This window comes from Bos indicus x Bos taurus, chromosome 6, assembly GCF_003369695.1.
Source record: "Bos indicus x Bos taurus breed Angus x Brahman F1 hybrid chromosome 6, Bos_hybrid_MaternalHap_v2.0, whole genome shotgun sequence".
Lineage (NCBI taxonomy): Eukaryota > Metazoa > Chordata > Mammalia > Artiodactyla > Bovidae > Bos > Bos indicus x Bos taurus.
Genome location: NC_040081.1, coordinates 99,851,287 through 99,878,997, shown reverse-complemented (window position 1 = coordinate 99,878,997; position 27,711 = coordinate 99,851,287). Strand labels below are relative to the sequence as shown.

At 39.7% G+C, this 27,711-nt stretch overlaps 1 protein-coding gene across 1 annotated transcript in view; it reads right to left on the bottom strand.

Annotated features, from left to right (window-relative positions):
* The window catches only part of ARHGAP24 (Rho GTPase activating protein 24), a 546,151-nt gene extending 537,117 nt beyond the window's left edge, over positions 1–9,034 (bottom strand). The window contains exon 1 of the mRNA XM_027544942.1: positions 8,603–9,034. The gene's annotated coding sequence lies outside the window, so the exon portion shown is untranslated. The remainder of the gene's footprint in view (positions 1–8,602) is intronic.
* Between the last annotated feature and the right edge of the window lie 18,677 nt (positions 9,035–27,711).

Sequence of the window (27,711 nt, the reverse complement as noted above, 5' to 3'; positions counted from 1 at the left end):
CCTCCAGGTCTATCCATGTTGTAAATGACAAAAAATTCATTCTTTACTAATGGCTGTATAATATTCCATTGTGTATAAATGCCCCATCTCTTTATCCATTCATCTGTTGATGGATACCTAGGTTCCTTCCATAAGCTTCCCGGGTCATGCTAGTGGTAAAGAATCCACCTGCCAATGCAGGAGACAAAAAGAGATACAGGTTCATTCCCTGGGTTTGGAAGATTCCCTGGAGTAGAAAATGGCACCCCACTCTGTTATTCTTGCCTGGAAAATTCCATGGGGCCACAAAGAGTCAAAGACTATTGAGCGACTGAGAATGCAACACAGGCTCCTTCCACACCTTGACTATCGTAAATAATGCTGCTATAAACATTGGGGTGCATCTATCTTTTCGTATTCATGTTTTTGCTTACTCCAGATGTGTACCCAGGTATATAAAGAAATCACCCTGTATCTTATGCTGGAGCTCAGTCCTGACAGACTCTTTATGAGCCCATGGACTGCTACCCACAGGCTCCTCTGTCCATGGGATTTTCCAGGCAAGAATACTGGAGTTGCCTTTTCCTTCTGCAGGGGATCTTCCTGACTTAGGGATCGAACCCATGTCTCTTGCATCTCCTGCACTGCAGGCAGGTTCTTTACCACAGCACCACCTGGGAAGCCCGAAAAGCTCATACAACTCCACATTAAAAATGATTTTAGAATGGACAGAAGGCCCGGAGAAACATTTCTCCAAAGAAAACATTCAGATGGTTAACAAGCACATGAAAAAGTGCTCACTCAACATAACTAATCATCAGGGAAAAACACATCAAAACCATAATAAGACATTTCCCCACATTGGTCAAAATGACTGTCATCAAAAAAATAATAATAATAAATGTTGGTGAGTATGTGGACAAAAGGGAACCCTAGTACACTGTTGGTGGGAATGTAAATTGGTAAAGCCACTATGGAGAACAATATGGAGGTTCCTGAAAATATACATTATTTCAGCTTTTTCAAGTTGAGTCTCTAGTCCTCAGCCCTAGGACCACCTACCTCTTCTCTCTCCACTACCTCCGTCTGTTTCTCACAGTATTCCAGGAATACACTTAACAGTGGATATAAGCTTGGTTTACTATAATAGAGTACACTGTTCATGAAAATATTATAGAAGGCCTGCACCTTTAAAATCACCTTTTTAATATAATTTGATGAACCTAGTATTAAAAGTACTGATATATGAGAAGTTTCACCTGAAAAAAAAAGAAGACCTCCCCTTACCTGAGTTTCCTGGGATTATTTCACATATAAATCACTTGCCCTAGGGGCAAAAGTCTGGGAATTAAGCAATAAGGATAAATCATTGGTTTTATCCTACATGGTTTTTCCAGTAGTCATGCATAGATGTGAGAGTTGGACCATAAAGAAGGCTGAGTGCCAAAGAATTGATGCTTCTGAACTGTGGTGTTGGACAAAACTCTTGAGAGTGCCTTGGACTGCAAGGAGATCAAATCACTCCATCCTAAAGGAAATCAGTCCTGAATATTCATTGGAAGAACTGATGCTGAAGCTGAAACTCCAATACTTTGGCCACCTGATGTGAAGAGCTGACTCATTGGAAAAGACCCTGATGCTGGGAAAGATTGAAGGCAGGAGGAGAAGGGGGACAATAGAGGATGAGATGGTTAGATGGCATCACTGTCTCAATGGACATGAGTTTGAAGAAAGCTCCGGGAGGTGGTGAAGGACAGGGAAGTCTGGTGTGCTGCCGTCCATGGGGTCACAGAGAGTTGGACACGACTGAGTGACTGAACAACAAATAAATCATTGGAGTTACATGGACCATATCTTTGCTGTTCACCTCTCACCAGAAGATAAATCTGGTCAAGCCAATTACTATGAGCAAACCTTGATAGTGGCAATCCATCCCATGAGTCCCAACTCATCAGCATAACACTGTCATCTTAAAGATCTGCAGGAGAACGTCAAGGCCAGTTCTTTGAGACCATGTTGGGACCAGAGTCTGTACTATACGTCAAGCACATTGAAACACAGATTATCATTCTAAAATTAATAAAGGGAAAAGCACTGAGAGAAGGTGACATATTAGAAAAATGACAGGGTATTTGGATTCAGATAGATCTGGTTTTCTCAACTCTATTACCCCTTACTAACAATAATAGCTTGAGTAAGTTTTACCTCTTTGAACCTAAACACACTCACAGGATGGGAATAACATATCTGAATTAGATATAACATAGTTTACTTCTAGAATTACTAATTATTTCTAACTATTTCTAGAATTATAAGTAGTACATTTAAAAAATAAATAAATCTCCCATGGAGTGCTTGGTACTTAGCAGGTACTTGATTAGTTAGCGTGATTATTATTACAAGTCTGTGTGACTTAAAGAGGCAGAAAAACTCAAGACAAAATGAGAGTTATTTCTCCTCCGTGGGAAATTTGAAAAATTACTTTCTTTAACGGAAAACTCAATTTGATGGGCAGAATACAGCCCTAATTACAGATCTTAATTATGATTTTTACTTCAATCTATTGATAGATCTTACTTGTAAGAAAAAGAAATATGCTTCTGAGATACTCCTGAGGGCACTCTTCCATACAATTACAATATACATATTGAAAAGAACTCACATGTTTGCTCTGAAGGATTTGCTTTCAAAATTATTCAGATATGATTTTCTTTCTAAGGTTTTCAAGAAATATAGTATTTCGGGCAAGGCCATTTTATCTCTCAGGGAGTATAAAAACAGTACTTAGAATGATTCAAGAAACCACAAAAAATAATCTGGAAAAATTATTGGCTCTGAAACACTAAACTGAAGCTACAAAATAAAATTTTATACATATTTAACTACATGTCTAAAAAAAAGTGATGCTTCCCAGGTTGCACAGTGGTCAAGAATTCATCTGCCAATGCAGGGGACACAGGAGATGCATCATCCCTGGGTTGGGAAGATCCCCTGGAGAAGGAAATGGCAACCTACTCCAGTATTCTTGCCTGGAAAATCCCATGGACAGAGGGGCCTGAGGGGCTACTATGGGGTCTCAAAAGAGTCAGACACAACTTAGCCAACTAAACAACAACATACTAAAAAAAGTTTAAAATGGAGGTAATTTGGCCTATTTCCATAATGCATTTAAGCTAACTTTTAACTGTTAAAAGGTATGGGTATTTTAATATCATTAAAGTAGGCTGCTGCTGCTGCTGCTGCTGCTGCTGCTGCTAAGTCGCTTCAGTCGTGTCTGGCTCTGTGCGACCCCACAGACGGCAGCTCACCAGGCTTCCCTGTCCCTGGGATTCTCCAGGCAAGAACACTGGAGTGGGTTGCCATTTCCTTCTCCAATGCATGAAAGGGATAAGGGAAAGTGACACGACTCTTAGCGACCCCATGGACTGCAGCCTACTAGACTCCTCCGTCCATGGGATTTTCCAGGCAAGAGTACTGGAATGGGGTGCCAGTGTGCAAACCACATTAGAAAACCTCAACTAAGGTATAACTGTGCATCAAATTTAATATTGAGTTCTTGGATGACAAACTAAAATGATAAACATGGTGATTTTTAGCTTCTGTTCTTCTAAGAAAAGAAACAATGCTAGCTAATCAGAAGAAACACATTTTCTAAAGCAGTAAAAGCAAAGATGGATTTGTAGAGATCTTTACATAAGGAATATTGAAATACATAACAAAAAACACCAAGATGTTTTCCATGGAGCCCATCTCTTTTCAACTGACTCCCTGCAAAAAGTAAAAAGTATTATATTAAAGCATAGTGAATGAAGACAACATAATAAAAAGGAGTTGTAACATGATTAGGAAGGGTAAATTTTCAATTTGATAAAAATAGAGAGCATGGAAGATTTAGAAAGCTGAGTAGACTATTACTTTTAAATATCAGTGGTTGCTTGTCCAGTCTCCTCAGAGATACTATATAAAGAGCAACATGAGCTATACATGGTCCCTGGATAGTGCCTGAAACACAAGTATTATGCATTCTTTATTGAAAAATTATCCACGTGTTACACGGCAAGTATACAAATGACAAAATTATCACAGTTCTGAAAATAAAATAAACCCATTTGTATTTTGGCTCAAAGCACATATACCCCTCCCCCACCTCCTACATGTTAGGCAGCATAAATAATTGTAGTCTAATTTTTTTCAGGAAGGAACTTTGAGCATAAATGATCAAAGGAGATGGAAATAAAACCAATATAATTTTAAAAGTCAGCAAAAGGAAGGAAGGTGCCTTTCCGAATTTCCTCCTCTCCATCCACCTTCACATTCTACTTTAATTAAATTTGATTCCCTCAAGCACTAGCATTCAAGATAATTATTAAATAGCCCAAATTAGTACTTCTATTTTGTTTTATTAATTAAGATTATTACCCAGTCCACAGGCAACAGGATCTCCAATTCAACTCCATTATTAGTCCTCACAGCTAAATCCAGGACCTCCCACTGGGATACAGCAGATTAGAGATTTTACAGTATAATATAAAAAATAATTGTGGGAGATGTTTATTTATTCTAACGGTTTCTACTCTCTTTAAACTCAAGAGTATTTTGTAATTTCAAAGAGGAAAAAAAAAAATTGGTTCCACTCTAGATTTTGTTTTGTTTTGCTTTTACTTTAGAATAGTAAAAGCACAATATTTCATCTATTACAGAAATAAAATAGGCTTGTATGGGCCAGTCTGGAAAGTGAACTATATTTGGTTGCATCATTACCTGTAGAAAATGAACTCTGAGTCCAAACAGACATTTTTTCAAATGGACTTTGGGGAAATAACTACCTGCATAAATTGGAGTCCACCACCGCTTTCTTCATTCATGACTTTGCTTGTTCATTTACTAAGGAAACATTAATAGATGTCTACTACACTTCATACTCTGTTCTAAGAGCTAGAAACAGGTATTCCCACCACCACCAATACACCCATTAAGGAACTCACTGTAGCTGGCTGGGGGAGGGTACATAAAAATTATTAAAATAATCATTCACGGTATGTTTAAGACATTACGGAAGCAGATGAGAAGACATGATTCATTCTTCCTGCACGGAATTGGGCAAGTCTTCCAAAGGAAGATCCACTTGAAGTGGACCACTGATAATCAACAGAGGCTTTCCAGCCAGAAGACATTTCAGGAGAATGAAATTCAGAAGCAAGAAATTAGAAGTGTAAAGAGTGAGGGTCCCTGGTGTAGGAAGACACAGCTAAAAATGAAGGGCTTTGAAGAGCTTTTAGTCCCTGAACTAAGGCATTTAGAGCTGCTGTTATAGGTCTCTGGGGTCTATCAAAGGTTTTAGAACACGGGACTTACACAGTTAGATCTGCACTTTACAAAGATTAATTGTGGCAATGCCACAGTAGAATGGAGATACTGCTTAAAAGCACACATGTGCACAGTATCCTCTGAAAATTGAACATTCTTTGACTGCATCACAATAATCCCTCCACTTCCAAATGGGCTTTTATTTAGTGCTGAAACCATCATAATCTTGTAAAGTTTGAGTTTATATAGCAAAGACAGATGGGTTACCATTGCAGATCAATATGAAAGTTCAACTCTTCCCATGAAGAACATTAACTTCATGGCTAAGTGGCCTATTTATGACTTTAATTTTAAATACCTTTTTCCATCTGGGAGAAATATTAATCATTTAATCACAAATTTAAGTGTAAACAGGCATCTTTTTTATTTTAAATCTCTTCTGCCTTTTTCCTCAGAAAAAGGTGATCAGGATAGAATGGCTACCTCAGGTTCTTGTTATTATCAAGCTTCTCCACACTCATGTGTGACCAACTGGGTGGCTGTCCCTCCCTACTGAGGGGTTTTCCAGGTGGCAGTAGTGGTAAAGAACCCTCCTGCCAATGCAGGAGATGTAGACACTAGGGTTCGATACCTGGATCCAGAAGATGCCCTGGAGAAAGGCACAGCAACCTACTCCAATATTCTTGTCTGGAGAATCCCACGGACAGAGGAGCCTGGTGGGCTATGGTCCATGGGGTCGCAAAGAGTCTGCCATGACTGAAGTGACTTTGCTTGCATACATGCTCTCTTTACCGGGCTCCAAGCTGGGCCTCCATCTACCTCTCCCATTTTATTTTTCCAAGGCATTCAGCTTTACCAAAAAATTGAAACATGGCAGAAAGAAGGAAACAGCATTGCATAAGCTCAACTCATGGGAAAAGAACCCTTCAACATTGGCCATAAAAGAAACTACAGGAGAACAACCACAGGTAACAAAGAGGGTCCTTCAGCAAACATGTTCTGCAAACATGAAGAACAAGAACCAGATGTATCGCCAGGACTTTGCATCATCAGCACTATGTACTTTCAGCCCTGAGAAACCAATCAGGACACTAATAGAACCAGAAAGAAAACACACTTCAGTGGGCCAGTAGGTCACAGCCAAACTATTCAGGGCACTGTTGGTAAACAGCAAACTAGGCTTTGACCAAGACACCAAAATAAACAGACTCGAGCTACTCATTACCACCTGCGGCACATTCCTAGCCCTTCCTGCCCCACCCCGCCTCCACTTTCCTAACCCTCTCCCTTCACCCTCGAGAATCCAAGATCACATAATCAATAAGACCTTGACAATGAGAACTCTCTGAGTTTTGACCACTGCTCTCCCAAGCAAAACCTGAAAGGATTTCACTGGGAATTACAGACCAGAACACTTTCCACTTTTACACTGAAGTTTACACTTTTGTCTGATTAGGTGCATCGGTATTTGTTCTGCGCTGACTTCGTTTTTTCTTGCGAACACAGTTCTCACCCCCACTTATTATCAAATCTGTATTTTCAAAATGGTTCAAATTCACTGTATATACAGCCCACAAGAACATAACTGAGAAACCATCCTCCTCTCAAACTCAAGCCCCTGTGATTAAGTAATAAAACCAAATAACACAATTGAAATAAAACCAAATAACACAGTTGAAAGCCAAGGACAAGACTGAGTTTCAGCAGGCTTTCCCACGTAGAAAGGACCACAGGGTCTCTTTCTTTTTATCACTCTAGCTGTGTATTCCTTACACAAACCTCAAAGTAAAGTCCAGATCTGAACAAATTCACAGTTTTCCCCTTACTCTCACTTAAAGGTCTTCCACCAAGAAGACACCCTCTCTGAAGGGTAAGAGGATTTTATTTATCTTAAGGTTTTGTCAATATCTCCGTCCTCCAAGATATCTAAGGGGAATTCTCTGACAACTCAGTAATGGCTCTAAAGAGAACAGATTTCTCCACTTGCTACCTGAAGGTCAGGCACCCAGGGAAGACAAAAAGGGGAATTGTATTATTGGGCTTTCTTAGAGGTTGAAATATCCCCTGAGAAGAGGAAGTATTAAGAAATTTAAAAGGGAGAGTGAGGTCTTAATAAGTCTAATGTGAGCTTTATATTTGTTTTCTGTCTTTATCTAATATATTAACTGTGTGTTTTTTATATTTTATGATGCCCAGCCTAATACCAACACCCATTCTTGCCCTTAATGGTTGGTTTTGAGGTCTAATTAGAAGCAGGAGACAGATTGTTTGTATTTAATCTGTCTGTCCATCTTCTTCTCAGTAATTGAGTAAAGCTCTTAACTCTACTGTAAATATCCCTGAGTTTCAATTAATTTGCTCAACTTAATAGACACAGCAACACATACTGTTTTACTTATGGATAAGCAGACACGTTGCAACTTTTATATTTCAAATACGCGTGGTTTATTTACTTCCTCATTTTAGAAAGAGATGAGATAATAATGTCCTGCTAGGTTTACCAAAAAAGAGTAAGCTACGATGGAAACAGAAATATATTGGAAATGATATTTTAAATGAATTAATATATGCATAGAGTACAAGGCAGTCTGGGTTCCTATTACTAGCTGGTATTGAAAACCTAACACCTCTAAGGAATCCAGAGTAATATTATCTACCCTTCTATTTGAGGACTTGTACAAGAAACGCAGTCTGAAGTAGTCTTTTTTTAATGATAACATATTACATATCTCTATACTCAAAAGAGGTCGGATACTTCCTCGAAAAGTTTCCTTTTAAAAAATCTAAACAAATTCTTTTGGGTGACTGAAAACTCACCAAAGATTCCCAAAGGCTTTGTTTACAATTACAGTATCTACTATTAAAACATATCTCTGAATGGCTGTTATCTAGAAAACTCTCGTGATATAAGACACTAACGGAAACGAGCAGCGGAGAAGGGGGCGGATAGTGAGGGAAGTAAACTGCGGAGTCTTTATTCCTTCCTTCTATTTTTAAGCCTAGAAACGCGTATTATCAGCTTGCTCTGTTTTCTTCCTTTTAAAAATAATAATAAAGGAGCATTGTTCCCCATCATCTACATGCACGCGTACGCGCGCGCGCACACACACACACACACACACACACGCTCACACACACACACAGACTGCACCAGCACGGGATTCCTGCGGTCCCTCCTCGCCCCCTGCAGCCCCCACGCGGGTCGTCCGCAGCTGTGCCCGCAGCCCCCCGGGCGCAGGCGAGGCCAGGTCCCAGCCCCCCCGAGGTCACCTCAGAGCACATCACTCCCCCCCACGCCCCAAACCAGGTCACCTACCCTGCTCGGAGCGCACGACAGAAGGGGGACGGCGACTGCTCCGAAGAAAAAGACCCCCAGGACGAGCAGGAAAAAAAATTAAGCGGGGAGGGCAGTCCCTTACTTCCCACAACAAGGGAAAGTATTGCGCCCCATGCACTGGGTAGCTCCGCAGCCGCGGTTTCGGAGGAAATGCGCGGCGGCAGAAGGAGCTGCGGCTGGGGTGGAAAGTTGGGGGTGGTTCCCCCCAGCCGCCCGCGCGTCGATCCGCTCCGGTCCCCGCCGCAGTCTTGACAGCTCCCCCGGCCTTCGAGACCCTCCGAAGCCCCGCCGCCGGTTTCCAGCCGGAGCTGGGCTGAGTTGCCACATGCACTTGAGAGATCCTAGCAGTTGCGCACAGAAGAGTCCCAGAAGTTAGAAAGAGTGATTGTGTGTGAATGTGTAAATATACAGTACAAGAGGCTGGAACAACTGAGCGGGGCCAACCCTCAGACGCAGCCCGGGGTTTCAGATTTCATTTGGCAACTGGCAGCTTCAGAAGATTCGAGCCGCACGACGGGGGAGGCAGGAGGAGCCCGGTCCTCGCCCAGCGCCTCCCTGCTGGGTTATCTTAGAGCCTGGGTGACACTGGGGGGTCCCCGGACCGTCGACGGCCAGACAGAGCCCTGCCTCGGTACCCCCGAGGCTGGCTTGACCCGTTTATTTCATTCATATCACAGACACACGTTGGTGTGAATCTGGGGCTGTAGGTGCGGAGAAGGGATGCCGAATACATATCCCTTTGCCTCCTAGAAGCTCAGCATGTCTTCGGCCAAACCCCACAAGGTTTTACTTGCTTCTGTCAGCTCTCTGTATAAAATCGTATTTCTCCAATCAGAATTACCTGGGTCGTTAAACCCGTATTCCTAGAAATGTTTGTTTAGATGAATACTCTCTAGTTAGATCTTTAGAGAAATTCAAAGCATAATTACTTCCTTATCATGGTTTAAGAGCTCTCAAAATTATACAGTATAAAAGAAAGAGGATGGGGTAGTAAACATTTTGCTGATGCAGTCCCCTCTCCTCCCACAATTTCAGATCTAGATATTATGGCACTGATTACCTGGAATGCCAACTCAACTATTAAAAAATATATATACGTATAAATATCTCTGCTTTAAAGTATTTAAAAACCATCACTATGGGTCTCCAGTGATATGGAAGAGCACACATTTAAATTTAGAAACACCAAAAATAAAAGTCTGTGTGGACACATGTGTTTCTTTTTTTTTTTTTTTTCTTTTACCTTTCTTTTTCTGGTTTCTTGTAGTCTTTCTTTCTGGTGATCTGTCTCATCCTGGCTTGATGTCCCACTAGAAAATTGATTTTCTGGTGGAAGAATTCTCAACCATCTAATTAAGCTCTGCAGGGAAAAAATTCTTTGGGTATTTCTTTTTTAAAATGTGTGTTGAATTCCTAACCAGAAGCAGTGTAACTTATTTTCTAATTGGTAGGAATAAATGACCTTCGCATGGCTTTACATATTCTACCTGAAGCCTGGCAGTTAATGCCAATGGCAGTTTTAGATGAAAGCTGGAAAATAATGAAATTAACCAAAATGAAATCTGCACACACTTGAGGGTCCCAAGAGCCTCAGGAAGATGTGTCAATGATTCAAGATTCTGACATTTAGAAAAGACAAGGAAGCTATCATGTTGGTAACCTAATTCAGGATATTACAACTACTACAACAAGCAACTTAGAATCAAGACAATACAAAATTGAACTCAACATGATTACTGTTGCTGCTGCTGCTAAGTCACTTCAGTTGTGTCCGAATCTGTGTGACCCCACGGACGGCAGCCCACCAGGCTCCCCCATCCCTTGGATTTTCCAGGCAAGAACACTGGAGTGGGTTGCCATTTCCTTCTCCAATGCATGCAAGTGAAAAGTGAAAGTGAAGACGCTCAGTTATATCCGACCCTCAGCGACCCCATGGACTTCAGCCTACTAGACTCCTCCATCCATGGGATTTTCCAGGCAAGAGTACTGGAGTGGGGTGCCATTGCCTTCTCCCAACATGATTACTGGGTAGTCCCTAATCCAAAAGGTTAAGACATGCCTCTGTGACACACCCTCACATCTAAGATCTTTGCTTTCACATCTTCTGACCTCTGTCTCCATCCCTTCCAGTTCAGTTCAGTTCAATCACTCAGTCATGTCCGACACTTTGCAAACCCATGGACTGCAATACACCAGGCTTTCCTGTCCATCACCAAGTCCCATGTCTATTGAGTCAGTGATGCCATCCAACCATCTCATTCTCCATTGTCCCCTTCTGCTTTCAATCTTTCCCAGCATCAGGGTCTTTTCTAAAGAGTCAGTTCTTTGCATCAGGTGGCCAAAGAATTGGAGTTTCAGCTTCAACATCAATCCTTCCAATGAACACCCAGGATTGATCTCCTTTAGGATGGACTGGTTGGATCTCCTTGCAGTCCAAGGGACTCTCAAGAGTCTTCTCCAACACCACAGTTCAAAAGCATCAATTCTTCAGTGCTCAGCTTTCTTTATGGTCCAACTCTCACATCCATACATGACTACCAGAAAAACCACAGCTTTGACTAGATGGACTTTTGTTGGCAAAATAACGTCTCTGCTTTTTAATATGCTGTCTAGGTTGGTCATAGCTTTTTTCCCAAGGAGCAAGTGTCTTTTAATTTCATGGCTGCAGTCACCATCTACAGTGATTTTGCAGCCCAAGAAAAGAAAGTCTCTTTGTTTCCATTGTTTCTCCATCTATTTGCCATGAAGTGATGGGACCGGATGCCATGATCTTAAGTTTTTTGAATGTGGAGTTTTAAGCAAGCGTTTTCACTCTCCTCTTTCACTTTCATCAAAAGGTTCTTTAGTTCCTCTTTGCTTTCTGTAATAAGGGTGTAATCATCTGCATATCTGAGGTTATTGATATTTCTCCCGGCAATCTTGATTCCAGCTTGTACTTCATCCTATCTGGCACTTTGCATGATATACTCTGCATATAAGTTAAATAATCAGCATAACTATATACAGCCTTCACGTACTCCTTTCGCAACTGGAACCAGTCCGTTGTTCCATGTCCAGTTCTAACTGTTGCTTCTTGACCTGCATACAGATTTCTCAGGAGGCAGGTCAGGTGGTCTGGTATTCCCCCTTCCACCTGAAATCATTTCATTGATGTGTATGATGTATGTGATTATCTTAAGCTAGACAGTACAACTGAAAAATGGGAAGAGTGTCACTTGAGGATTAAGCAGCAGGGAAAGTATATCTACAAAACCCCGTCTTCCCCTCTCACTTCTCTGCAGAAAGAAAAGTGCCTCTGTATTTGTTTTCTAGAAGCTCCTTAGGGATCTAGCAAAGATCTTTGTTACCAATCATATAAACTGAAATAGAAAATGCTTGATTGTCCACAGGACTCAAGTATGTCGCTATTGTTCAGTTGCTCAGTCACTTCTGATTCTTTGCGACCCTATGGACTGCAGCATGCCAGGCTTCCCTGTCCTTCACCATCTCCTGGAGTTTGCTCAGACTCATGTCCATTGAGTCGGTAATGCCATCCAACCATCTCATCCTCGGTTACCCCCTTCCCCTCCTGCCATCTTACTTTTCCCTCATTTGTGGATTATTTGGGACTAGAAGACATCTCTCATGCAGATTTTAGCAACTTCAAAGGAGAAATAAATTTGAAAAGAGGAGACTTGAAAGGTTCTACCCAGGGGAGGATGCCAATGTGATAGATACACACTCTAGGGGGTGTGGTGTCTGTCATTCAGTTCCCAAGGTCTTTGGTGAGAACTTGCGCGGGGTATCACTTAGAGCTGGACTTTGCCAGTCAACTCAATTCAGAGTTAAAGGCATTTCTTTTTCAGACCAACTCTACAAACCCCACAAGTGCTTCAAGGGTAAAAGCTAAGTTTCCAGGATTCTAAGTCATATCCTCAGAAGGAGTATAAAAGGTATGCAAAGTTTGAGAAGCTTTACAAGGAGATTTACAAGGGGGATGTGTGCTACTTTTAAGACCAGAGGGAGTTCAGGAATCTAGAAAAGAAATAGAAGGAGACAGAGGAGAAGTGTGTGGAGGAGGAGAGGAAGGAAGAGGAGAGAAAGCAGATAATGGCCTTATTATACTTGATCAAGTTGTTTGGATATCAGTATTGCCAGACTCAAGGACAGAAAAATATCCATGAACAAAGCCCCCTAGACACTGTTTCTGTCTTGTCACTTAGGTTAGAATTTAATTAGAGAAACCTTAGCAAGAATTTGTACAATCACTTTAATATTTGAAGTATGTGGGTCCAATAGCACTATAAAACAAGTGAGGATTAAAATGTGTTTTAATGTGCTTGACTAATTTAAAAATTGTAAGGTTTTCCACAAGATTCCTTGCCAGATTCTTTGACGATCTTAGCATAGAGTAATGTATTGTCATGTTACCCACTGTCCATTAATATCAGATACTGGGACTCTTTAATTATGTTTTCTTTGGGGAAAACATAAATTCCTAAGAGGGCAAAAAACACAGTAACAAAACTGAATAGTCAAGAATTGCCAAAATCCTAACATTTCCTTCGGGTTGTCACCAACAATGCAGAATTTGTGTGGGTACTGGAATATGCCAAGATGTGATTGCAGAATTAAGATTGAAGGCTGTGCTGTAGCTCAAGTCTGTTTCAAACCTTCAGTGTTCAGGTTTTCTTTTTATTTCCTAGGGGAAGTTTCTTTTTTGGTGGGGGGTTGGGGAGGAGTGTGAAATCCAGTTTTGTTTTTTTTTTTTGAGTCTGTGTCTATCACATTGTCATCCTTCCCTGGTTAGAACCTTTCAAGTCTCCTGTTTGCAATTTTATTTCTCTTTTAAAGTTGCTAGAATCTGCATGGGAGATGTTTTCTAGTCCCAATTAACCCACAAATGAGAGAAAAGTAAGATGGCAGGAGGAGAAGGGGTTGTCTTAGCTAAATAAAGTAGAGAAAGATTAAGGGAGTTTTGTGCCCACCCTCATCCCAATACTTTGGATCACATGATCTAGCAAAAGGGGTAGCACTACTACTATTAAAATGTTAGGGCCAAAAAAATCCAACCAAATCCCCGTGAGGAAGGAGAGAAAGTATAAAACAGAGACAGGTACCTGTGGTGGAGTCCTTCCTGCCCCTATAATTTCATCACAGGTCTGCTCTCAGTCAAGGGCCTTCAAAGTGAAGCCACAAGCATGCAATACACCCATGTAGATCCTGAATGGACTAGAGTATCAACCATTACTATAAACTTTTATCTAATGGATTTATTTTTGGTTGCAGCCAGTATCATACTCCATTGTCCCCTATGTGTTAGTCACTGAGTCATATCTGACTCTTTGCAACCCCATGAACTGTACCCTGCCAGGCTTCTCTGTCCATGGCATTCTTCAGGCAAGAATACTGGAGTGGGTAGCCATTCCCTTCTCCAGGGAATCTTCCCGACCCAGGGAACAAACCCAGGTCTCCTGCATTGCAGACAGATACTTTACCATCTGAGTCACTAGGAAACCCCTAGGTCTTCAAATTAGATGGTACACACACACAAAAATAATCCATGATTACATTCACTTTTAAAATAGTGTTCTTTTTTTGTCTAATTACAAAATTAATATATGTTCAACTCAGGAAACTGGGGAGCTGCAAAGAAGCATAAAAGAAGAAACCAAAAATTGCCATGATCTCACCATACAGAGAAAAAGTATTACTAACATTTTGAGTATATCTAAATGTTTATTCACCTCTGTGTGCATGCATGTGTGTGTGTGTGTGTGTGTGTGTGTGTGTGTGTGTGTGTGTGTGTTAAATAATGGTTTGGTTCACATTGTCAACCAAAGCAAGACTGTCTTTGCATGGGCTGCAAATGGAAACCTCAGTTTCCAATTAAAATGGTTTTCTTTTATTCTTTTTAGAGCCAGACTGTGGAATTTACTGGACTCTGTTAAAGAACAAAACTCTCCCCTCCAAGATATGCAGACTCCCTCCAGTGAGCTCCCAGAAAAATTCCCTGCTTTATGCTTTCACATTCTTTCAGTGGCCATTTCTAAATCTCTCCCTTACTAGGATTTCCTTGACCTTGTTGACTCAAAATTTCTCTAAGATAGTCTTTATGTTCCTGTCCTTCACATCCCAGCTCTTCTTTCTCTTCCTGAATACAAGTATGCACGTGTGCACCCCCCGACACACCCACCATGTACATTCACACGCATGTGCACACCCACAGTGAAACGTTCCCCCAGACGTGAGACTTTCCGCTCGCAGACTCAGCTCTTAATATTAAAAACTAACATAAACATAAAATATTTCAAAATCTAATTCCATCTGAGTAATACCAAGATGGGCTTAGATTCAAGATACATACCTTTTTGTAAATTTCAAGCTCATTCTCATGCTGGAATCTTCTCTCATGTTGGAATCTTAAGTTTGTGTTCTTTCAAAAATTAAACACTGCCATTGAAATAAAACCATCTGCTCCTAAGAATTATTTACTTGTAGGCTACCTAAATTATGTGTGACTTATAAGTGGTTTCCATTTTTAAGCAGATAGAAAGTAAGTGATAAGTAGGTTCTTTACATGTGTTTAATTCCAGTGTCATATATTCTAAGCCTTATCATTTGTCCAGAATACCCTCATTTCACCCTATTTCCATCATATTCCAAGCTCTTTCAATAACGGATGTACTTTTTGCCTACTTTTCCATTTTTCCATCCTTAGAATTGCCTGCTTTATCTAGTTTCAGATAATTTTAAATTAAACAAAAAAAAAGAAAAAAGAAAAACCTTTACCTCATTATGGATTCTTGTCCCAATGATAGGAAATATACAGTCTAGATTCAAAGTTGAGCTGTTAAGACTGCTAATGGCTTTGGATATTAGGCACAATTGATCCCATTCTTGAGTAAATATTATTTCTCTGGTTTGGGCTGTTAACTAGAGACTTGGAGGTCGACATTAAGTAACTTAAAACCAGTGAGGTTTAATAAAATAAAATGTTTTCTCATTACAGAGTGGAGACATAATCATCAATTTTTTAAACCATCCTGCTTGAAAACTAAATAAGAAAGTGTCAATGAATCAAAATAATTCATTCAAACACATTACTAAGGATGACGATATTAATAATGATTATAATTGTAAAGTTATAGGAGTATCCCTTAGAGTTTTTAAAGTGTCTTCCTATATATGATGTCTTTTCATTGCAGCAGCCCTATGAAAAATCTCTTATTGCTTACTCTTTACACAAGAAAGATCAGAGAGAAGCACTGGATACACCTTGTTCAGGGTCATATAAGCTAATCATGGGTGGAGATAAGACCTGAATTCAAGCCATTTGAGTACAAATTGTGGATTCTTTTCATTCAGGTGTCAGCAGCAGCATCTCCCTATACAAAAGACAGTACAATTCCCCTTTCACACATCATTTATACTGGTCAAGTGCTTGACAATAATTGTATCATTACATTCTTCTATGAGAAGGGAAAACTATCATTCTCCTGCAGATCAGTTTTAAGTCCTATTTTAGGTATTAATTTTAGTGTCCTTTCCTACCAAACCTTTTATTCATGTTTCCAAAAAATGACAAAATTAACTATTCTCCCTCTTTCTCTCTTGGCTCACCATTTGCTGGAGGTGCTAATGAACATCGAATTGGCCACAAAACAGGCAGAAATATCAGGAAGAACAGCAGGCAATTTAGATAATTCACAAACTTGAAAATTACTTCCTAAGAAATGATTATTGGTTTTAAGATGTTGAAGTAAAACTGAGAAAAAATTGAAATTAGAAGTCTGCTTAAGACATAGAAAAGATAGATGTCCATTACATAAAGAACAGAGATGGAGATAACTAGTTCTTCAATATTTGAAAAATTACCAAACATAAACTTCCTTGGGAAATCAACAAAAATAATGCAATTTTTGAAAGATTTTCAAAGTAATATTCCATAATAGTGACCAAAGGGCAGTTCAAGATGTGGGCTATTAAGCAGACAAAACAAAACAAAAAACCAAACACATACACAAAAAAAACAAACAACAAAACCAGATAGGACTGAAAAATTATTATCCTCTCCTTTTCTTCTCTCAAATTTCTCAATTTCTTTCAAAGTTTAGAAATGCTAGCAAGCAAGCTTTTTGCAGGCTTGCTTTGCAAAAGTGGAGAGGTTGGGCTGGGAGTAAGGAATGAACTGTAACAGTAAGTGTTGAGGCTGAGGAGATTTCGTGGTTAAGTTTCTCAATGCCAAGCAGTCTGTCTGTCCTAGATGACTTCAATGGAAGACACTCTGTCTGGTATGTTTTCCTCAAGAATTGACAGACCAGTGAAAGAGGCTTCTATATGGCTCTTGTTGGGAAAATGTCCAATGAGATGGAAACAGAAGCAGCAAGACTTCAGCCCAAGACCAGTGCATTTTCAAGGAAGAAAGATGCTTATAGATGGGACATCAGGTGAGCCATTCTCTTGAACTTGGGGAAAGGGATTCCAAGTTCTTCAAGAAAGAGGTTTTCAAAAAAAAATTAAACAAAAGTCAGAAAATGAGACCACCCTTTGGGGAGCCCAATAAAATAATTTTAAGATTCACTTAGAGAAATCCTCTCCTATCTGGGTTGGAGAAGGTGCTCTGCATCTGTGAAAAGAGCAGCAGCAGCTACAAGATCAGACCCAGCTGTGCCTTCGAGGCCCAACAGTGGAGCAGATTCAGCCACCAGGAAAGAGCGTGGACAGCAGAACTGACGCCTACAGCAGAGGAGTGTCAACGACTCCCAGAGAGAGGACCTCCAGGCCCTGTGAGGTGTAGGTGGGAGGCCGGGGGGCATGGCGGAATCCACTGATCCTGCTGGGTAGAGACTCAGAGCCGAAGTCTAAAGCTTAGACTTCACTCGTGTAAACGTTCACTATCAATGTAAAGTTTTACCCATGTTCCTGCCTAAGTCCCTTTACATGTTGTGGATACTCAAGTTCTAACACAAGGAATTAGAAATTCAGTGTAGTTAAGCCCAATATTGGGAATTTTATGAAGAAAAATAATATTGGGAGAATGACAAATTTAAAAATGTAGATATTAACAGTTGCTATGTACATGGGTGCTTTCTTTATATGGTTGAAAGCATTAACAGTTTGGTTTCTTAGTCACGTCCAACTCTTTGCGACCCCATGGACTGCAGCATGCCAGGCCTCCCTGTCCATCACCAACTCCCAGAGCTTGCTCAAACTCATGTCCATTGAGTTGGTGATGCCATCCAACCATCTCATCCTCTGTCGTCCCCTTCTCCTCCTGCCCTCAATCTTTCCCAGCATCAGAGTCTTTTCCAATGAGTCAGTTCTTCACATCAGGTGGCCAAAGTTTTGGAGTTTCAACTTCAGCATCAGTCCTTCCAATGAATATTCAGGACTGATTTCCTTTATGATTGACTGGTTTAATCTTGCAATCTAAGGGACTCTCAAGAGTTATCTCCAACACCACAGTTCAAAAGCAGCAATTCTTCAGCGTTCAGCTTTCTTTATGGACCAACTCTCATATCCATACTTGACTACTGGAAAAACCATAGCTTTGACTGGACAGACTTTTGTCACAAAGTAATGTGTCTGCTTTTTAATATGCTCTCTAGGTTGGTCATAGCTTTTCTTCCAAGGAGCAAGCGTCTTTTAATTTCAGGGCTGCAGTTACCATCTGAAATGATTTTGGAGACCCAAAAAATGAAGTTTCTCACTGTTTCCATCATTTCCCCATCTATTTGAAAGCATTAAGTGAGTGAAGTGAAGTCACTCAGTCGTGTCCGACTCTTCGTGACCCCATGGACTGCAGCCTACCAGGCTCCTCTGTCCATGGGATTCTCCAGGCAAGAATACTGGAGTGGGTTGCCATTGCCAAACTCTTCCCAAATGTGAGACCTGGGCAGAATGCAAAGTCAACTCAGGCCTTGTCTTGTCTGTGCCTTCATGAAGTTCATGTACAATCACTGAGAAGGAGTGAACCTAAAAGTTTAGAGTAAATGTTTCCTTTTCCTTGAAGTTCAGACAGAAATGATGCTACAATACATTTATTCTTGGCTCAGATCAAGCCTCAGAAAGTTGCTGGCATCATCTTCAGAGGCAAACAAAAGGCTTATTCTTTCATATGATAATGTTACACCATTATTTTAGACAAACGCTAGCCTTCACTTTAACTGGTATATAAAGACATCTTGATGTAATTTATATTTTTTCTCATTTGTTCTCTAAATTCTCAATGCATTGCTATATAGACCAGAAGACAATGAATGTATTTAATGTGAAAACTGTCCAGGTACTTACCTGGTTTTTCTTAATATGCATTACACTGTGCATGAATAGACACTAATAGAAAAAGCACTCACTGTTTATAAACAAATAACAGAAATTTACTGATAATATCAAATGCTTGAAAATCAGTTTACAAACATTAAAATAGTTTCTGAATTGAACATTCCATGAGGAAAGCATAAAGTAACAACAAATTCCTTTTATCTTAACCATTAGCTTCAATCGCTTATCAAATTCTGGCAATCCCCTCCAGTATTCTTGCCTGGGAAATCCCATGGACAGAGGAACCTGATGGGCTACAGTCCTTGGGGTTGTAAAGGTCTGACATGACTAAGCACACACACACACACACACATACACACACACACACACACACTATATTTGGCTTGAAATTTCCCATACTTACTTAACCCAAACTTGACAAAATTTAGATAAATGTAATCTGTATGTTAAAAGTAATTCAAAAGTTGCCTTTTTTCTCCTGTGTCTGCTTTTCTTTTAGAGGATCATTATTAGGCCTGTTATAAAATTAATATTATAAAGCAAACATTTAAGTTTAAGCTACGTGCTGTGTGTAAAATGACTTACTAATTTCTCATGATGTGCTTCATTGGGTTTTAAGAATAGAATCAAATGGTTATCTAAAATAATCATATATTTTTCACACAAAGATTATATTAATTTAAAATTTTTGAGACTAAGGATTTATGTTATTTCAATGAAAGGAAGATTATAGCAATGTTGATCTTTCATTTTATTAATGAAAAAGTTAACTTTAGAACTAAAATATTTGTCTAAATGTAGGCTTTTCTGCACACAGCTCCTTTTAATAGGTTGTCATATTCAGAATTTATTTTGCAAAGAAAATCATTTCTAAACATAAAGTCCAGTAGGCCAAAAATTCAGTACTCTTATGCACACAGGGGACTCTTTCTGCTGCCTTCTGATGTCTATGCCTATGTTTCTTGTCAAGATTCCTGGGAGAAATATCAATAACCTCAGATGTGCAGATGACACTACCCTTGTGGCAGAAAGCGAAGAAGAACTAACTAAAGAGCCTCTTGATGAAAGTGAAAGTGGAGAGTGAAAAAGTTGGCTTAAAGCTCAACATTCAGAAAACTAAGATCATGGCTTCCAGTCCCATCACTTCATGGCAAATAGATGGAGAAATAATGGAAACAGAGAGAGACTATTTTCTTGGGCTCCAAAATCACTGCAGATGGTGACTGAAGCCATGAAATTAAAAGACACTTACTCCTTAGAAGAAAAGCTATGACCAAGCATATTCACAAGCAGAGACATTACTTTGCCAACAAAGGTCTGTCTAGTCAAAGCCATAGTGTTTCCAGTAGTCATGTATGGATGTGAGAGTTGGACTATAAAGAAAACTGAGCACTGAAGAAGTGATGCTTTTAAACTGTGGTGTTGGAGAAGACTCATGAGAGTCCCTTGGACTGCAAGGAGATCCAACCAGTCCATCCTAAAGGAAATCAGTCCTAAATATTCACTGAAAAGAATGATGTTGAAGCTGAAACTCCAACACTTTGGCCACCTGATGCAAAGAACTGACTCATTGGAAAAGACCCTGATGTTGGGAAAGATTGAAGGCAGGACGAGAAGGGGAGGACAGAGGATGAGATGGTTGGATGGCATCACCTAGATGGACATGAGTTTGAGCAAGCTCTGGGAGTTGGTGATGGACAGGGAAGCCTGGAAAGCTGCAGACCATTAAGTTGCAAAGAGTTGGACATGACTGAATGACTGATCTGAACTGAACTGAATGCACTCAATCCATGTTGACTTTGTAATTACTATTTCTGTTTCTGAAATACTATATAATTTTGTATAATAAATGTAGATAGACATATTAATAATAAAAAATTTGCATTTGCACTTTATTGAGATAAGATTAATGACCTTATGATTGCATTTTTATTTAATAGCTGCAGGAATATCCCTTGAAAATAGCCATTTCCGGGGAGAAGCCACTATGCTCAAATGTAAGCTAATAGTCCAAGAACACACAGTTTTGTAATAACCTAGGACAGCATGACAAATTTATGTGATCAATAATAATAATCGTAATAAATAAATACTAATATATAATAAAACAACTAATGAACTTTAATAAGTCAATCTACAGATATTTATCAGTAATCTGTGTGGGGTTTGAGTAGTCATGAAGCTTTAATTTAAAAAGTGAAGTATTTACTTAAAAGCCTGAAATAAGATTATAAATTACCTACACTGAGTGATGTTTACTAATATCATTGGTAATTCTTAAACACAATAAAGTTGAGATTTATTTACCTGTATAAATAGCCTTTTAAGTATTCATGACATAAAGTCTCAATATTCAAAGATTAGGGATGAAGAGTAAGTATCCAGCTTCATTCTTCATTTAGTTTATATTTTCTTCAAAATAGAAATACAAAAAAAGAACTTTGTGATAAGTTAAAGGCAAAGCATTCTTATAGAAAGAGAAGGCAGATGACAGATGTGTTGATATCTACATAGTAACCCACTGTCCTTTTTCCTAACCTCCTGTTCAGATTGACATCCCAAGAAATTGCAGAAACATGGGAGCCTATCTCATTTCACTCCAGATTTCCAATACCAATGGCCTTATCCTGGGGGAGAGAAAGAAAGGAAAGGACAAAAATATAGCAGCTTTGTCTGAGAACTAAAATATCATAGGCTCAAACAAAATCTCACTAATACTTCCTCTACTTACATAGAAGTTGTGACTAACAAAATGCAAATTGCTGCTGAAATCATAAAACTTGGTGTCATGATGCCTTTTATTAATCAATAGGATTCTAAAAATACAACCACTTATATGCAAGGAGACTTTTAAATATTTTCATGTTTATGGAGTCCCCAGTTGTTGGAAAAAGACTGGGGATCTCACCTTAGAATGTTCCCTCTTTTTTAGTGTCACCATTGTTCTTTGGGAGAATTGTGCAAAGAGAGATAACACACACAGATGGTAACTACTCTTCTCAAATAGCACGCACAGCATTAATTCATAACACAATTCATTGCAGAGCATATTTAGAGTCCACAGTCTAAATTTCCTGCTACTACAGTTATACCAACAGGGACATGAAAGAAATGTGCATAATAGATTTCTTATGAAAATTATTGAGCTGGTTTCAAAATAACTTAATTATTATTGCTACCTTTAATGGAACTCATTAAAATGGCTGTCATGAGTCTATTGAGATGGTTCCACTATAATTCAGTTTTAATTAACTTGATCATTATTTTTAACTATGCTAACAAACAAGCTATGCTGCAATCTCATCTTAACCTTGGATCTTTCAGCACAGAATTTAGAGATTTAAACCCTTTTCTTTCTTTCTGTTTTAAATTGCTGTAGTGATACTGAACAAATTACATTATTAAAATTGACTGCTTCCTGTTCTCATCAATTAGTCTTTCATTAGCAACCTTCAATATATTTATGTTCCAAGAAGATTTCAACTGCTCTCCTGCCTGGCCTCCACTAGCTTTATATTGCAGGATACAAGCGTTCTGACATGAACAGTGCATATATTGATATTCGTGTCGTGTAAGTACAAAACTTCAAACATTTTAAAATATACCATGGACCTGTCATGCTTTTGAGGTATTTTGGAGATAATGGAGGTATTTTTCATTGTTTAAAAATGAAAGTGCTCAAGTCTGATAGTTCAATATACAATGCGACCTGTGTGTGTGTGTTCAGTCGTTAGGTCATGTCCATGGACTGTCCCATGGACTGCAGCACGCCTGGCTCCCTTATCCTTTACTGTATCCTGGAGTTTGCTCCAATTCATGACCATTGAGTTAGTCATGCTATCTAACCATCTCATCCTCTGCCACCCCCTTCTCCTTTTGCCATCAATCTTTCTCAGCATCAGGCGGGTCTTTTCCAATGAGTAGGCTCTTCATATTAGGTGGCCAAAGTATTAGAGCTTCACCTAGATTACTGTTAATAATACGATTCTATGAGATTTTCACCCTTCTTGTTTAACTTATATACAGAGTACATCATTAGAAATACTGGGCTGGAAGAAGCACAAGCTGGAATCAAGATTGCCGGGAGAAATATCAGTAACCTCAGATATGCAGGTGACACCACCCTTATGGCAGAAAGTGAAGAAGAACTAAAGAGCCTCTTGATGAAAGTGAAAGAGGAGAGTGAAAAAGTTGGCTTAAAACTCAACATTCAGAAAATGAAGATCATGGTATCTGGTCCCATCACTTCATGGGAAATAGATGGGGAAACAGTGGAAACAGTGACAGACTATTTTTGGGGGCTCCAAAATCACTGCAGATGGTGATTGCAGCCATGAAATTAAAAGACACTTGTTCCTTGGAAGGAAAGTTATGACCAACCTAGACAGCATACTTAAAAGCAGACACATTACTTTGCCAAAAAAGGTCCATGTAGTCAAAGCTATGGTTTTTCCAGGAGTCGTGTATGGATGTGGGAGGTGGACTATAAAGAAAGCTGAGTGCCAAAGAATTGATGCTTTTGAACTGTGGTGTTGGAGAACTCTTGAGAGGTCCTTGGACTGCAAAGAGATCAAACCAGTCAATCCTAAAGGACATCAGTCCTGAATATTCATTGGAAGGACTGATGCTGAAACAGAAACTCCAATACTTGGCCACTTGATCCAAAGAACTGACTCATTTGAAAAGACCCTGATGCTAGGAAAGATTGAAGGCAGAAGGAGGGGATGACAGAGGATGAGATTGTTGGGTGGTATCACTGACTCAATGGACATGAGTTTGAGTAAGCTCTGGGAGTTGGTGATGGACAGGGAAGCCTGGCATAGTGCAGTCTATGGGGTTGCCAAGAGTCAGACACGACTGAGCGACTGAACTGAACTGATGAGATTGGGAAAACTATACAAATCTTCCCAGATGCTTTACTCAATGAAATTGTAAAGGGTGGAGCCAAGAGGCTGGAATAAGATACTGCAAAAATGCCATCCATTAAGTTAAGTGACTTCCTAGAAACTTCTAACAGGAAGCCAACCCACTTATTCTATAAGAACCATGGATTTTCCCCAAAGATCCTTATTTTTTGTTAATTTTGGCATCAGTTTCTTCAAAAGTCTTTTCCTCACTTGCTGGCTGACCTCCTGCCACTATATATAACCACTATATATAACCACTATATATGACCTCCTGTCACCATACACACACACACACACACACACATACATACATATAAAATACACACACACACACACACACACACACAAACATATATGTAATGCTCTAGTAACAGATACAAGTCTTGTTTGGTCCCTATTAGATGGCATTCTTCTCATCAGAGATTTACAGATGAAATATCAGCTCCTGTCCCTCTGCCCATTCATCCCATAGGTGTGTGTTCTTCAGCTGGGAGTCATTAGCATCATGATGGTACTTCACAGAACATAAAACATGGATATAAAATAAATTATTTCATGTGAACCAAAAAGCACAGTGGCTGACATAGTTAACAAATAAGACATTTTAGTATTCCTATGAGTCAGACTTGGTCATCTTCCATCAAGTCTCTGCCATCTTTACCCAGAGCAAACACTCATGAATGAGCACTCATCCCCAGTGCTCTCTGAGACCTTGACCTTCATGACTCCCACAGATGTGACATTACAGAATCAAGATGGCCACTCCACTCAATATGAACGTTTGTGGTAAACACTGGGAAAGACGAAGATTTCAGATACAAAAGTCAGGAAGATGTTCTCTGGAAAGCTGACAAGTTGAGTCAAGTAACACATATCTAGTTTGAAAAAAAAAAAAAAAAACATGATGTTATCCAGCTTTCCAATTAGTTGTCTAGCCAAATTGCTAATTGAATTTCCCATCCTATCCTTGGAATTCCTTACTTTACTTTTTTTAAAATCTTTTCTCTATCACTTATCTCTGTTTTTTAAAATTATTGATTGCTATGCAGTTGATTTACAATGTTGTTCTAGTTTCTGCTATACAGCAAAATGAATCAGTTATACATACACAGTTATCCACTCTTTCTTACATTCTTTTCCCACGTAGGTCATTACAGAGTATTGAGTAGAGTTTTATACACTACCAGAATAACCTAGAGCAGGTTTATAGAGCCAGGCAAAGGATTGCTGAAGACAAAGGGGAAACAAGATGGCAGTTCTGAATCCTCTTCTTCTTGAGCCTCTCTCAGAGACTTCCCACTTTCACAATAGAATGCCCACTCTGACTTCTGAGATGGAATGTCTAGGATGCCTTTCTTTATTAAAAACTGATTCTGTCTTCACTCTTAAATGAAGATGAGTTTTAATTCAGCCTGTTATGTACCTAAAACCTAGTGTGAGCAATGGCTGTGGCCACAATCCCAACCCAGTAGTCTAACTTCAGAGGTGGGTCTGACTGATGTAGAAGAAGAACACAGGTTCTTCCCTGAGAGTGAGAGTGGGAGGACCAGAACTAGACCTGAAAAGGTGATTTTTCCTGGCCAGTTTTCCATTTTTGCTAGAAAGCAAAAACACAAGCTTATCTGCTAACTTCAGAGACAGAGGATAAAGATAGAAGTTGCAGAGACTTTGCTGTGTCCCAGTCCCCAGGGAAGAAGAGAAATCCTTGCTGAAAGGAAAGGCTATTTGTAGTTACAAAGAAAAAGCAAAGATCAACAGAGAGCGGGAAAACAAGGTAGGAAGCAAGCCCGAAATACAGCAGGATCCTGGGTGACGCTGACTCGGCTCTGGGTTGCTCCTCCTCTGGCCAGCTCACAGCTGGAAGAGCCCTCAGCACAAATACTTAGTAGTCAGAGGACTAGGAGGACTGGAAACAAGCTAACCTGGAGCCCTCTTACGGCAGCAGGTAATATATCCCTAACAACTTTGATTGAACTTATGGTACCTTTTCATATAACTATTTTTCACATGGTGGATAGGTCTTAGAGCATTTCTGTTAGATGGAATTGTATTTATATGATGAGATACTACCTTTGAAATAGTAATCAATGCATTTTTATTTCTAGGATTCTCTTTTCCCCTGTGCTTTCAATCTATCAGTTCACTTGTTTTAGGCAAAGGGCAGCACAGGGAAAATGATGAAAAACAGCAGCAACCAAAAAAATATATATATAGATAGATAGATAGATAAAGATATATAGGTATATGTTAAACAGGAATGAAATCTAAGGAAGAAGGGAAATATGTATAGGTGAATTACCTATACATAGGTGAATTACCACTTTGCTGTATAGCCGAAACTAATACAACATTGTAAAGCAATTATACTCTTAAAAAAAAAAAAAAGCCTATGGCTTAGGCCAGGCCATAGGCTTCAACTGGCATAGGACTGGTTCAGTTCAGTTCAGTTCAGTTCACTCACTCAGTTGTGTCCGACTGACTCTCTGTGACCCTGTGGATCGCAGCACACCAGGCCTCCCTGTCCATCGCCAACTCCCGGAGTTTTATGAATAGGCAATAGACTTGGTGAGAATACCTTGTGATTTAGAGACAGCTTCTTCCCTGGTGGCTCAGCTTGTAAAAAATTCGCCTACAGTGCAGGAGACCTGGGTTTGATCCCTGGGTTGGGAAGATCCCCTGGAGAAGGGAAAGGCTGCCCACTCCAGTGCTCTGGCCTGGAGTGTTCCAGGGAATGTACAGTCCATGGAGTTGCAAAGAGTCAGACATGACTGTGCAACTTTCATCCTTCACTCTAGTCTAGAAAGAAGTTCTCGATGTGGAGAAATAGAGCGGATGAAGGAGATGTGTTAAGAGGGTGAGAGACAAAGGAATGAGACGTAGAGCAACACACAGACTTGGGCAAAGACATGCTCTGAGACCTCCGAGCATGCACCTAAGTGATCACGCCCACTGCTTCCATCCAGGAGTTGTATGGGAAGTGAGCCATAGAGGGTCCAGTGTCCACCCCGGTAAACAAAGGATACCGTGCATGCAGAGAAGCTGTGCTAATCTCTCCCTTAGATAGCCCATCAGCCCCTATCCTTCCAACAGAAAAATTGACCATCTGTATAAGAGTTTGCTTAGTTCCTGTGTGGTCTTATATTACTTTCCAGATAGGCAACCTCCTTTCAACCCTAAACTTGCCAATAGGCAACAGGGGCCACACTAAAAGGTAAAAGTGTCCTGGAAAATTGAAGAGGAGTGGTAAGAGGGAGCACCCTCCCAAACTCACGCAACATTATGTTTAGCTACCTTCACGGGTAAAGTCAGATAGTGTGATTATGCTAAGTTTTATTTTCATTCTAAGAGTTTTTACTTCGTTCTAGGATACTGAAGGGTATAAGCAAGAAATCAACATGGTCAAATTTGTTTACAGAGCAGCAGCCCTGTAAAGAATGGAGAGAGGATGTGGGTTACTAACATTTATTATTACGAAGGAAACATTTCAGTCTAACAATCCTGGTAGACCTTTTGTGTATATTGCCTCACTTGATTGTTTAACCAAAGGTATGAAATTGAGAGATGTAAGTGACATGTCTTAAGTTACTTAGGGAATAAGCAAAACGTTCTGGGTTGAGAAACTAAACCTATCTAATCACTAGCATTCTTTCTTTTAGTTCTTGTTTTATTCCAGCTTCTCCAAACTTGATTTAGAAACAGCTGTTAATATCACAAAATTGGGGCTTGGATTTCATGCACATCAGTCATACTATTCTTTGTTTCCAGTTTTAAATGAAACCCCTTAAATCCTATTTCTTGTTACCAACAATGACCAAATCAGTAGTGAATTCTTACAGCACAGGGAATTTTGCTCAATGTTATGTGGAAGTTAGATGGGAGAAAGTTTAGGGGAAAATGGATACATATATACATGGA